Raw genomic sequence first — 10,452 nt, forward strand, 5'->3', positions numbered from 1 at the left:
CTCTCCACACACTTGTATGAGCCTCACGCATAAAAGAACTGACAGAGGAACCCAGGTGTGTGGGACCCGGGGCTGAGATCTCCAAGCCTGCACAGTTTGGGACTGGACCTGCCAGTAACTAGACAGTTGCACCCACCAACTGCCGTGTAACTCCAACAACGGCCAGGATCCAGAGATCATCACACTCAGCTCCCAGAAGCGTGACATCTTATCATCTCATTCCTAATTTGGTCAAACTGGCAGGCTACCAAATGTAACATGCCCACACGGCAGAGTCTGGCAAACTCCCCGTGGTATACCCAATATGCCAAATACCAGTAACAATGATGGGTCTCATTCTCCTAACCCTGAAAAAGCCTTGAATATGGCACTTTAAAAAAAAAATCTCAGGGCTAGGACGAAGAAGACGTTACTGGCACCTGCTCGAGGCAATCGACGAACAACAGGGTGGTCGTGATCGTGATCGTGATGTATAATCACTGTGAGATAAATCCTTACAAAGCTGTTCATGATTAGGTTTCAATCATATAGTGTTCCAACACCATCCCTCCACCACTGTACATTTTCCAGCACCAGTGTCCCGAGTTTCCCTCCCATCACCCCCACCCCCACCCCCACCCCCTAGACTGCCTCTATGGAAGGCACGTTTCTTCTCTCCCCTCCTCTCCTCTTGGGCAATGTGTTTTGCAATACAGGTACTGAAAGGTTGTTGGGTATATCCCTTTACCTACTTTTCAGTCATTTCTTGTCCAGTGTGATAATTTCCAACTATTATCGTCATACTGGTCCCTTCTCTATCTTACCTACCCTCCACCCCACATGAATGCTACACACACACCCCTGTGCCTAGGGAAAAGGTGTGAGTTACACTCATGGTGCATTTTATCCCGGGGAGGAACCCATTCTGATCCCCCCACCCCCATTATTTTCCATTGCCATCTCTCCATAGATAACAGACCCCAAGTGTTTGTGGTCAATTCCCACCATTCACCAGTCCTTCTAGCCCCCGTTTTCCTTAGCCTTGGTTGCTAGTCTTCTACTCTACATTCCAACTTATTTTAAAGATGAGAAAACGAAGACTCAGTGCAATTAAGGTGTTTCCACAAGGTCACATGTAGTTTGCTGGAACATTGAGGGCGATTCCCATCAGGGTTTTGTCAGAGCCCCATGGCTGGAACTGTAAATGATTCTTTGAATGCTCCTCTTTGCCAATGCTTCTCCTCCCCCCCCTCACCAGTATCTCCCCCCACCCCTGTTCCTTAACGCTTATATCGAAACGTACTACGTGACAGGCAAAGGCTATGGCTTTCAAAACAAATTTCCTTGGTTGACAGATTACTTCACTTTTGCTCTTCCTCCTTCTCTTCCTTCCAAAGAGAGAACGCTCCCCCCTCCACCCCCACCCTCTGGCTTTAGATGCTGTGCTCCCTTATCTTCCCTGCTGGCAAGGCCAGCCTTTTCAGATCCACAATTTCCTTCTCTCCTGATTTTCCTCCATTTTAAAAACAAATCTAATTATATTATCCCTGCTGGTTCTCTTTCCCCCTTATTTTTCTCTTTCCACTCTTTCTTTTCTTCCTCTCTTTCTCCCTTTCTTTATCTTCAGCTCTCCACCTCTCTCATATATACATCTGCGTGTGCAGCTCTCTACCTCTCTCTCATAGATACGTACACATGTGTGTGCACGTTGCACACACACCCCTTTGCCTTGGGAGAAAGTGTGAGTTACACTCATGGTGCATTTTTATTCCGGTCTGGGCATGAACCCATTCTGATTTTTTTTCTCATTGTTTTCCATTGCCATCTTTCCATAGATGCTCTTTCTGATACATTTAACTGGTGCTTGCAAGTGTTGTTACAAAATGATGACTGTTTGCGGTACATGCAATGAAAAACTTATGCAAAGGTTGGCATGTGAGTTTATCATGTTTTTGAGTTTTCCTTTTAAAAATGCATCCGTGTTAGTGGGAAAGGGTGTTTGTCCCTTCTGCCTCCCCCCTCCCCCCTGCCCCCGTGCATGGAGATAGCCTATTGGACAGCCAGGTATGAGCTGGCAATAATGGGGCAACTGCAGCCTCATGGGATGGGGGGTGGAAATGGCCTGTCCTTTCTGCCCCGCCGAGACCATGACTTGCTCCCCACAAGTGGCTCTCCAGCATGGCTATGGCACCAGAGGCAAACAGACCAAGTTTTGAACCTAGTGGCTTTTGGCAGAAATGTGACTGATCTATGCATTAAGCTTCGGCACTGTGCTCCACCAGGTGGGAAAGGGTGTTTGTCCCTTCCTCCTCACCCCCCCCACCCCTGCCAGATGGTGGCCGCCATCTCAGAGCCTATTGGACAGCCAGGTATGAGCTGGCGGTGACAGTGCAACTGCAGCCTCATGGGGTGGAGGATGGAACTGGCCTGACCTTCCTAGCCCACTGAGACCACGAGTTGCCCCCCATGGGTGGTTCTCTGGCACAGCCATGGACCCAGAAGCACACGAACCCAATTCAGAACCCAGTGGCTTTGGGCAGAAATCCCTCCTTACCTCACTGTATCACTGTCATCCCGTTGATCTTTTATTTACTCAAGCAGGTGCCAGCAACATCTCTATTCTTCCCAGCCCTGAGCTTTTATTTTATTTTTTTAAAGTTTTATTAGTGAGACACCATGAGTTACAGTTGGAGACTTACAAATTTTTGTGCTTGGGTTTCAATTATACAATGATCAAATACCCATCCCTCCACCAGTGGCCATTTCCCACCACCACAGATCCCAGTATCCCTCCCACCCCCCATCTCCCCCATCCCACCCTGCCTCTGTGGCAGGGCATTCTCTTTTGTTCTCTCTCTCCTTTTGGGTGTTGTGGTTTGCAGAAGAGGCAATGGTTGACAATCATGTTTGGTCTATAGTCTACTTTCAGCATGCTTCTCCCATCCTGGGAGGATCCTCCCAACACCCTTTATTTGGTGCTCTCTTCTCTGTCTGAGCTCCCTTTTCCCCTAGCATGTGTGGCTGGCCTCCAAGCCATGGAGCAAAATTCCTGGTACTAATCTCGGTCATTCTTGGGTATTAGTCTCCTATTTTGTTACTTTATGTTCCCCAGATGAATGCAATCTTTCTATGTCTGTCCCTCTCTTTCTGACTCATTTCGCTTAACATGATACTTTCCATGTAGTACCACTTATATGTAAATTTCATGACTTCATCTTTTCTAACAGCTACATAGTATGCCATTGTGTAAATGTACCAGTTTTTTTAACCAGTCATCTATTCTCGGGTACTCAGGTATTTTCCAGATTCTGGCTATTGTAAAGAGTGCTGCAATGAACAAACAAGTGCGGATGTTCCTATACTTTTTTGTCTCTCTGGGATATATTCCCAGGAGTGGTACTGCTGGGTCAAATGGGAGCTCAATTTCTAATTTTTTGAGAATCGTCCATACTGTTTTCCAGAAGGGCTGAACCAGTCGGCATTCCCACCAGCAGTGAAGGAAGGTCCCTTTCTCACCACATCTGCGCCAGCACCAGTTGCTTTTGTTCTTGTGGATGTGGGCCAGTCTCTGTGGTGTGAAGTGATATCTCATTGTTGTTTTGATCTGCATCTCCTTGATGATTAATGATGTGGAGCATTTTCTCTTGTGCCTTTTAGCCATTCAGATTTCTTCTTTGAGAAAGTTTCTATTCATTTCATTGCCCCATTTTTTGATGGGGTTGGATGTTTTCTTCTTGTGGAGTTCAACCAGTACTTTGTATATCCTTGATATCAACCCCTTGTCGGATGTGTATTTGGAGAATATCCTTTCCCATTCTGTAGACTGTTTTGTATTTTGGTCACTGTTTCTTTGGAGGTGCAGAAGCTTCTTAGTTTAAGATAGTCCCATTTATCTCTCTCTGTTTTCACAGACCTGAGATTTTAGCAGCCTCTTCTTACTCATCTTTCCTTAACGATTGGAGGCTCTTTCAGGGTCAGGGGAGACCTATCATTACTGTATCTGGCATATCGAACACGCCACAGGGAGCTAGCCAGGCTCTGCCTGTGCGGGCAGGATACTCTCGGTAGCTTGCTGGGCTCTCCGAGAGGCTTACTTAATTAGTGAAATATCAGAAATCCACGTCATATGCTCTTCATAACCAGCAAGAGAAAACAAATTATTTAACGATGCCTTTTCAGCAGGTCTGATTGTTGGGAAAATTCCAAATAATAATGGTGAATCTTTTGTAGAAATAAAGAATGTAATCAAAGTAGAGAGAGAGTTAAGTGGAAATCATCTGCCTCACAGGCAGGGGGAGGGTTGGGATGGAGGTATATTGGGTTCTTGGTGGTGGAAAATGTGCACTGGTGAAGGGATGGGTGTTCGATCATTGCATGACAGACTTAAACCTGAAAGCTTTGTAACTGTTCTCACGGTGATTCAATGAATAAATAATCACTAGATCGCTTGATCAGTTGACACCCCATTACTCATCGATTTGCTCGAGCGGGTGCCAGTAACATCTCCATTCTTCCCTGTCATGCGCCAGTGTAGCCCAATGGTGTCTGCTCATTCTAGGAACACGAACAGCCTTAAGCCAATCGTTCAGGGTCTTGATGAAGATGTCTGACCATCTCAGAGGTGGGTGGCCACACAATCTTTTGATGTCCCATGGAATCCAGTTGGTAATGGCTCTAGTCCAGCAGTTGTCTACAAATCTCAATATGAGTCCAGCCCATCTTATTTTTGACGCCATGGCAAACTAGACAGCATCCCTGATTCTTGATCGTTGATGAAGGTTGGAACTCCGGATTCTTTCTCTCATTTGAGTGAAGCGTGATACTCCAAGCATAGCTCTTTTGATTCCTCTTTGGGAGACCCAAATAGCGTTCTCATCCTGTTTTTGTAGGGCCCAGGTCTCTGAGGTGTTATGTTAATGCAGGAAGAACAGTGGAATCAAAGAGTTGTGCCAAGAGCTGGAGGTTCTTTGTCCTCTTAGCTGTTTCTTTGATGCTCTTGAAGGCATTCCAAGCTGCTCTCTTCCTCTTGTGCAACTCAGGTGCCAGGTCATTCGTCATGTTGACTTCTTGACCTAGGCCCACATAACTGTTGCATTCAGAGATGTTCGTCCCGTTGAGAGTGAATGGAATGTCAGGAACAAGACCATTTCTCATAAACATTGTTTTTGTGAGATTTAGCTGTAGTCCAACCTTTCCACCCTCATGGTCAAAGTTGGCCAGCATTTGTGCTGCTTGGCTGATATTTGGTGTTATAAGAATGATGTCATGAGCGAAATGGATGTGGTATAGTTGCTGACTGTCTATCTTCACTCCCATTCCTTTCCATTCCAGTTGTTGCATGACGTTCTCGAGGGTGGCACTGAAGAGTTTCAGTGAAATGGTATTACCTAGCTGAGCCCCTCTCTTGATGTCAATGATCACCTCCCTGTAGAATGGTGAGATCCTGGTAGTGAATCTGCAGTACAGCTCACGTCGGATCCTGATGCACTGAGTTTGAACGCCCTGTTTGGCTAGGGCTTCGATGACCACTTCAGTCTCAACAGAATCAAAGGTCTTCTTTAAATCAATGAACGTTAGACAGAGCGGCATCTTGAACTCCCGAGAAACCTCAGTGAGCTTGGTTATTGTGTGGATATGGTCGATTGTGCTGAATCCTTTACGGAAACCGGCTTGCTTGCATGGTTGTCCTTCATCTAGTATTCTGCCAATCCTATTCAGGATGACTCAAGTGAACAGCTTGTAGATGACAGACAACAGGCAGATCGGGTGATAGTTGCCAATGTCGTGGATGTCTCCCTTCTTGTACAGTAGTACAGTCAGGCTGGTTTTCCATTGGGACAAAACTTTGCATTCAGACAGGTAGCATGTGAAGAGCTGAGCCAGTGTATTGATGAGTACTGCCGGCAGGTTCTTCAGGTGTTCGTGTCCGACCTTGTCTGGGCCGGGTTCTGTTCACTTCTTTACCGATGAAATGGCGTGTCGGTGTATTCGATATGCCAAAACCAGAATAAATAATAATAATAATAATGCATCCGTGATGCTAAGTGCATATATAGATTGAGGCATAGTACTTCATTCAGTCATTGTCTTTCCTTTACGACCATATGTGATCTGAGAAGTTGGTCATACTTATTGCTTTCAGGTCCTACTTTTGTCTCTTCCTGGCTTCCTGACTTCCTTATTAATTGCCTCATAATATTTTTTCCTCCTTCTCTTCCTCCTTCTCCTCCTCTTCCTTCACTTCCTCTCCCTTGTCCTCCTCTCCCTCCTCCTCCTTGTTAGCAATTAACAGACCAGATCATTATTAGCAAACTGGCCCCGGTTTGTGGGATCTCCTTAGTCTTTACCCTGTGGCCTTTTTCTGTTCTAGGACCTCCTGCTAGTGGTTTAGTTGTCATGTTGCTGTAGACTCCTCTCATTTTTGACAGTGTCTCAGTTTCCTTGATGTATTTTTGTTTGTTTTCAGGCCACACTTGGTCCTATTTCTCCTCTCCCTCTGTGGCAATGAACAGTTCCACTTCTCAAGTCCCCAGGGTCCAGAAAACACATGGTCCACAGGGAATTGGGGCAGTTTTGGTGACATTTCATTTCTTAGGGAATAAATGCATGGATGTTTGTTTATTTTGTTTTTTTTTGGGGGGGGGCTACGTCAGGTGATGTTCAGAGTTTACTCCTGGCTCTGCACTTAGGGATCACTCCTAGCAGGGCTCATAGGACCATAACAGGTGCCACAGATCGAACCTGGGTTGGCTCTTTGCAGGGCACATGCCCTGCCCACTGTCCTTTTTTGCTCTGGCTCAAATATTTATTTTTGAATTCATCATTTCTTTTCATGTGTGACTTCACTATCTCAATAAAATTTGAACCATTAGTGAGGGAAAGGAAAAAGACCTGTTGGTTTCCTGGCCACAGGCCCATGCCCCCTTGCTCCCGAGCAGAGGCTGCCTTGCCAGAGGCCTGCCACTCCCAGCCTTGAGCCAGGAAATGGGCAGCTGGTTTGGGCCAGATGGCTCTGCTGGCGCCTGTCTGGTCACACATTGCTACGGTGTTGATGTGACTCAATACCTAAGTGATGAGGCAGGTAGAACTCCTCTCCCTCATTGTGTTTACTTGCCTCATCCTCAAGGCTCACCTCTAACTCCCGGAGCGCTTTTGAGGAGTGACACCGTGGCAACACTTTCCTTCAACCAGAGGCATGTTGCTGGAGACAGAATCAGGATGGAAGTTGAAGGCTGGAACACTGACTTCCCTTTCACCCCCTATCTGGTGGCAACAGCAACACCCCCTATGAAAACCAAAATCAACAAATGAGAAAAACCAAAAAACTGGACCTCAACTTCCTTATTGCCCATCTAAATCCACTTGTGAACAAAATCTTGAAATGGGCAGATCTAGACCTGGCATAGCCAAGGCGGGTGAGCTGCAGGCCAGGCAGTGGGTCATCTGGGGACGCAGTGCTAGGCCAGGTTAGGATGTTTACATGTCTGGAGGACAGGAGAGTGACACAGTGCTGAGCACACACGTACTGGTGACAAGCATGTTCCTTTGTGTGATGGGGCTATTCAGGCTTTTGGCCCAGGACATTGTCTTTATCGTGGTGCTGGGGGATTTGATGAAGTTTATTTAGACAGAGTGGTAAATTTAAAGCAATCTGCAATTTAACAACTCTGGAATTGGTCTGACCAATAATAAAAAGTGGCAGGGATGAGATCCTGGGGTTTCTGACCCTGGGTCATAAGTAACCTTCTAGATTCTGCCCCAATTTTTATGTTTATGATTATGAATTTTATTTTATTTTTATAAAGTTGTTCAAAATAATTCTGTCAAACAAACGCTGTCTTCCTGTTGTTCATCAATTTGCTTGAGCGGGCCCAGTAACGTCTCCATTTTTTGAGACTTGTTGTTACTGTGTTTGGCATACCGAATACATCACGGGTAGTGTGCCAGGCTTTGCCATGCGGGCAAGATACTCTTGGTAGCTTGCTGGGCTCTCTGAAAGGGGTGGAGGAATCAAACTTGGCTCGGCTGGGCTGGCTATGTGCAAGGCAAATGCCCTACCACTGTGCTATCGCTCCATCCCCCCACCCCAGATAATTCATTACATTTAATATTTGAATACCAATCCCACCACCATTGCACCTTTCCGCCACCATATTTCGAATCTTTCTACCTCAAATCCCAAACCGTGCCCCCCAAAGCAGAACTGAAACAATTAATCTTGTATTGCCTGTTATGAATAATCTGCTAAAAAATGGTCCAGTAAGTTTTCTTAGAGGAAAGTGTGGGGGAGATTGTTGTATTTCATCCTGGAGCCATTACGCCCTTGTATAAGAGATAGCTAACATGTTTTTTAAACCCACTCAAATGTTGTGTGCTACTCTTCCTACATCAGTGTTGTAGAGTATGACAGGTCTCGGAATTCTAAAATCTAGAATACAATTACAGAGCAGATTCACTCATGGGTGAGGCATATGTTGCTCTTACGGGAGCTCTATTTGAGTCTCTGGATCACGGCCATTGATGAGATTATATGGCACCAGGGGCAGTTTGTGAGTGTGACTGCCAAGCTACTGGTAAACTTGGGAGATGACTGCCCCATTCTTCTAGAGCATTCTCTTTGGGAGCTTTGATCTGCCGTATGAAGCATCTTATTATCCTGAGGCTTCCTGTTGGAGCCGCCATAGGTCAACCCTTTGGCCAAAAGTCCCAAATGAGCTAAATTTTCTAGTTGTACCTCTGTAGGTATAAGGACTAAAAGTGAAATTATCTGAGGATTCCCCTCACTCCCAGATCTTCCCCCTCACAAACAGTAGCCTGAGGCTATGAAACAGGGCAGAAGAATTGCCCAGTGGAATACTGACTATATTTCTGAACTACAACCTTGTGTGAGATAACAACACAATTGTTTGATACGGTTATCTCTTGGGATTGTAAAGCAACATTAGATAGCTGAGGTAGACCAGACTGTCCCCACCCTTTCCACCAGGCACACACACTCCTAGGTTACCTGATTATTAACCTCCAAATCTTATAATAGTATAAGAGATAAGGGATCTCGGTTCACCCTCCAAATGGCTGGAACATTCAGATGCCAGGGCTCAGGCATTTAGCATGCCTTGAAATGGTGGCAGCTTTTCTGCTTGGGCTAATCCTCTGAGACCTGGGGGTGAAGCGCTGAAGTTGCAGATAAAACTGGCCTATGGAATGGCTCCCAGACGGCAGGGCAAAGGGTGCAGCACCCTAGAGGCTGGGTGAGTCTGTAACAAACCGAACCCTGGAAGAGGAAGAGGAGCAATTCGACAGAGGAGAAAAGAAGGGTTGAATTTCGGGGAGGGGGTTGGGGAGGAGGGCTTCCTGGGAGACCTGGCACCTTTGCACAGCGCTCTCCTGTGCTGTGCCCGCTCTCTTGAAAGAGCTCTGCAGGTTGCCCACTGGGATGAGCTCACACAAACAGTGCAGGTGCAGGCCTGGTCCGTAAACCACAACAGCCGTAGCCTGGGAGGCCACAATGAGCAGGGCAAAGCCTCCAGAGGGGGATAAAGGGCGATTATTTGTTTAGCATCATTAGTTAGAGTCCCTGAACCCATCCAAAGCAAAGCAGAAACTTTTGTATTAAGGAGATTAAACCTTAAACTCAGCTGAGGAGGCTCTGCTGTGTGGGGCGGCTTTGTTGTGCCCAGCATTGTGTGTGATTATATGCAAATCACCCGGAGGCCCTACTGGGGTCCTGACCACAGAGGCTTAGCTGCCCGCCTGCCCCAGTGAGTGTGCAGGAGAGGGGGCAGGCAGCCACACACCTTGGGCAGCATCCCTTACTCCAGGGTGGGGAAGCCTGTTTTTTTTTTTTTTTTAAATCCCGCACGTTCAGGAAATTGGGACTTTTGAAAAAAAGGGTTTAAATGCCAACCAGAGGTGTTGTCTGGTCGATGCAGAGGAAAGTAGGGAAAGAAGTGACCTCTGGAAATTTTACCTGGACCCCTAGGGGATTGTCCAGTGAGACCGGGAGGATCTCACAGCCAGGAGCCTCTCACCCAGCGATTGAAATCTTAGAAGTATATGATATGTGATCGCCCAGGAGACCAGACTCATGTTTTGGTTTCTTTTCTGCTGTTAGCCAGTATATGTTCGTGGCCAATCAGAGGGACTTGGGGGATTATCCTGGGTGTATTGATCCAGAAAATGCTCTCTGCTGAGTGCATGCTGCAGGGCTAGAGGCTGTGTTGGGAGCAACGGCATGGCGGGAACTGATGAATGAGATAGCTCTGTGGTGCTTAGTGTACTAGATGTGTACCCAGATAACGGAAATGTCCGGTGGGATTGGGTGCGTGCTGGAAGCAGTGCCCCAAGAGCCAGCGTGGCTTAGGTGAGGAAAGGGTCAGGGAGGCTTCATGGAGCCAGACTGGGGAGGTCTGGGGACCTGAGCAAAGGGATTTTTTTTTTAAGAGAACATAAGTGCACAGTGGGACATGTCTC

The sequence above is a fragment of the Sorex fumeus genome, unplaced genomic scaffold (assembly GCF_029834395.1).
Source record: "Sorex fumeus unplaced genomic scaffold, SorFum_2.1 ptg000169l, whole genome shotgun sequence".
In the NCBI taxonomy this organism is placed as follows: Eukaryota; Metazoa; Chordata; class Mammalia; order Eulipotyphla; family Soricidae; genus Sorex; species Sorex fumeus.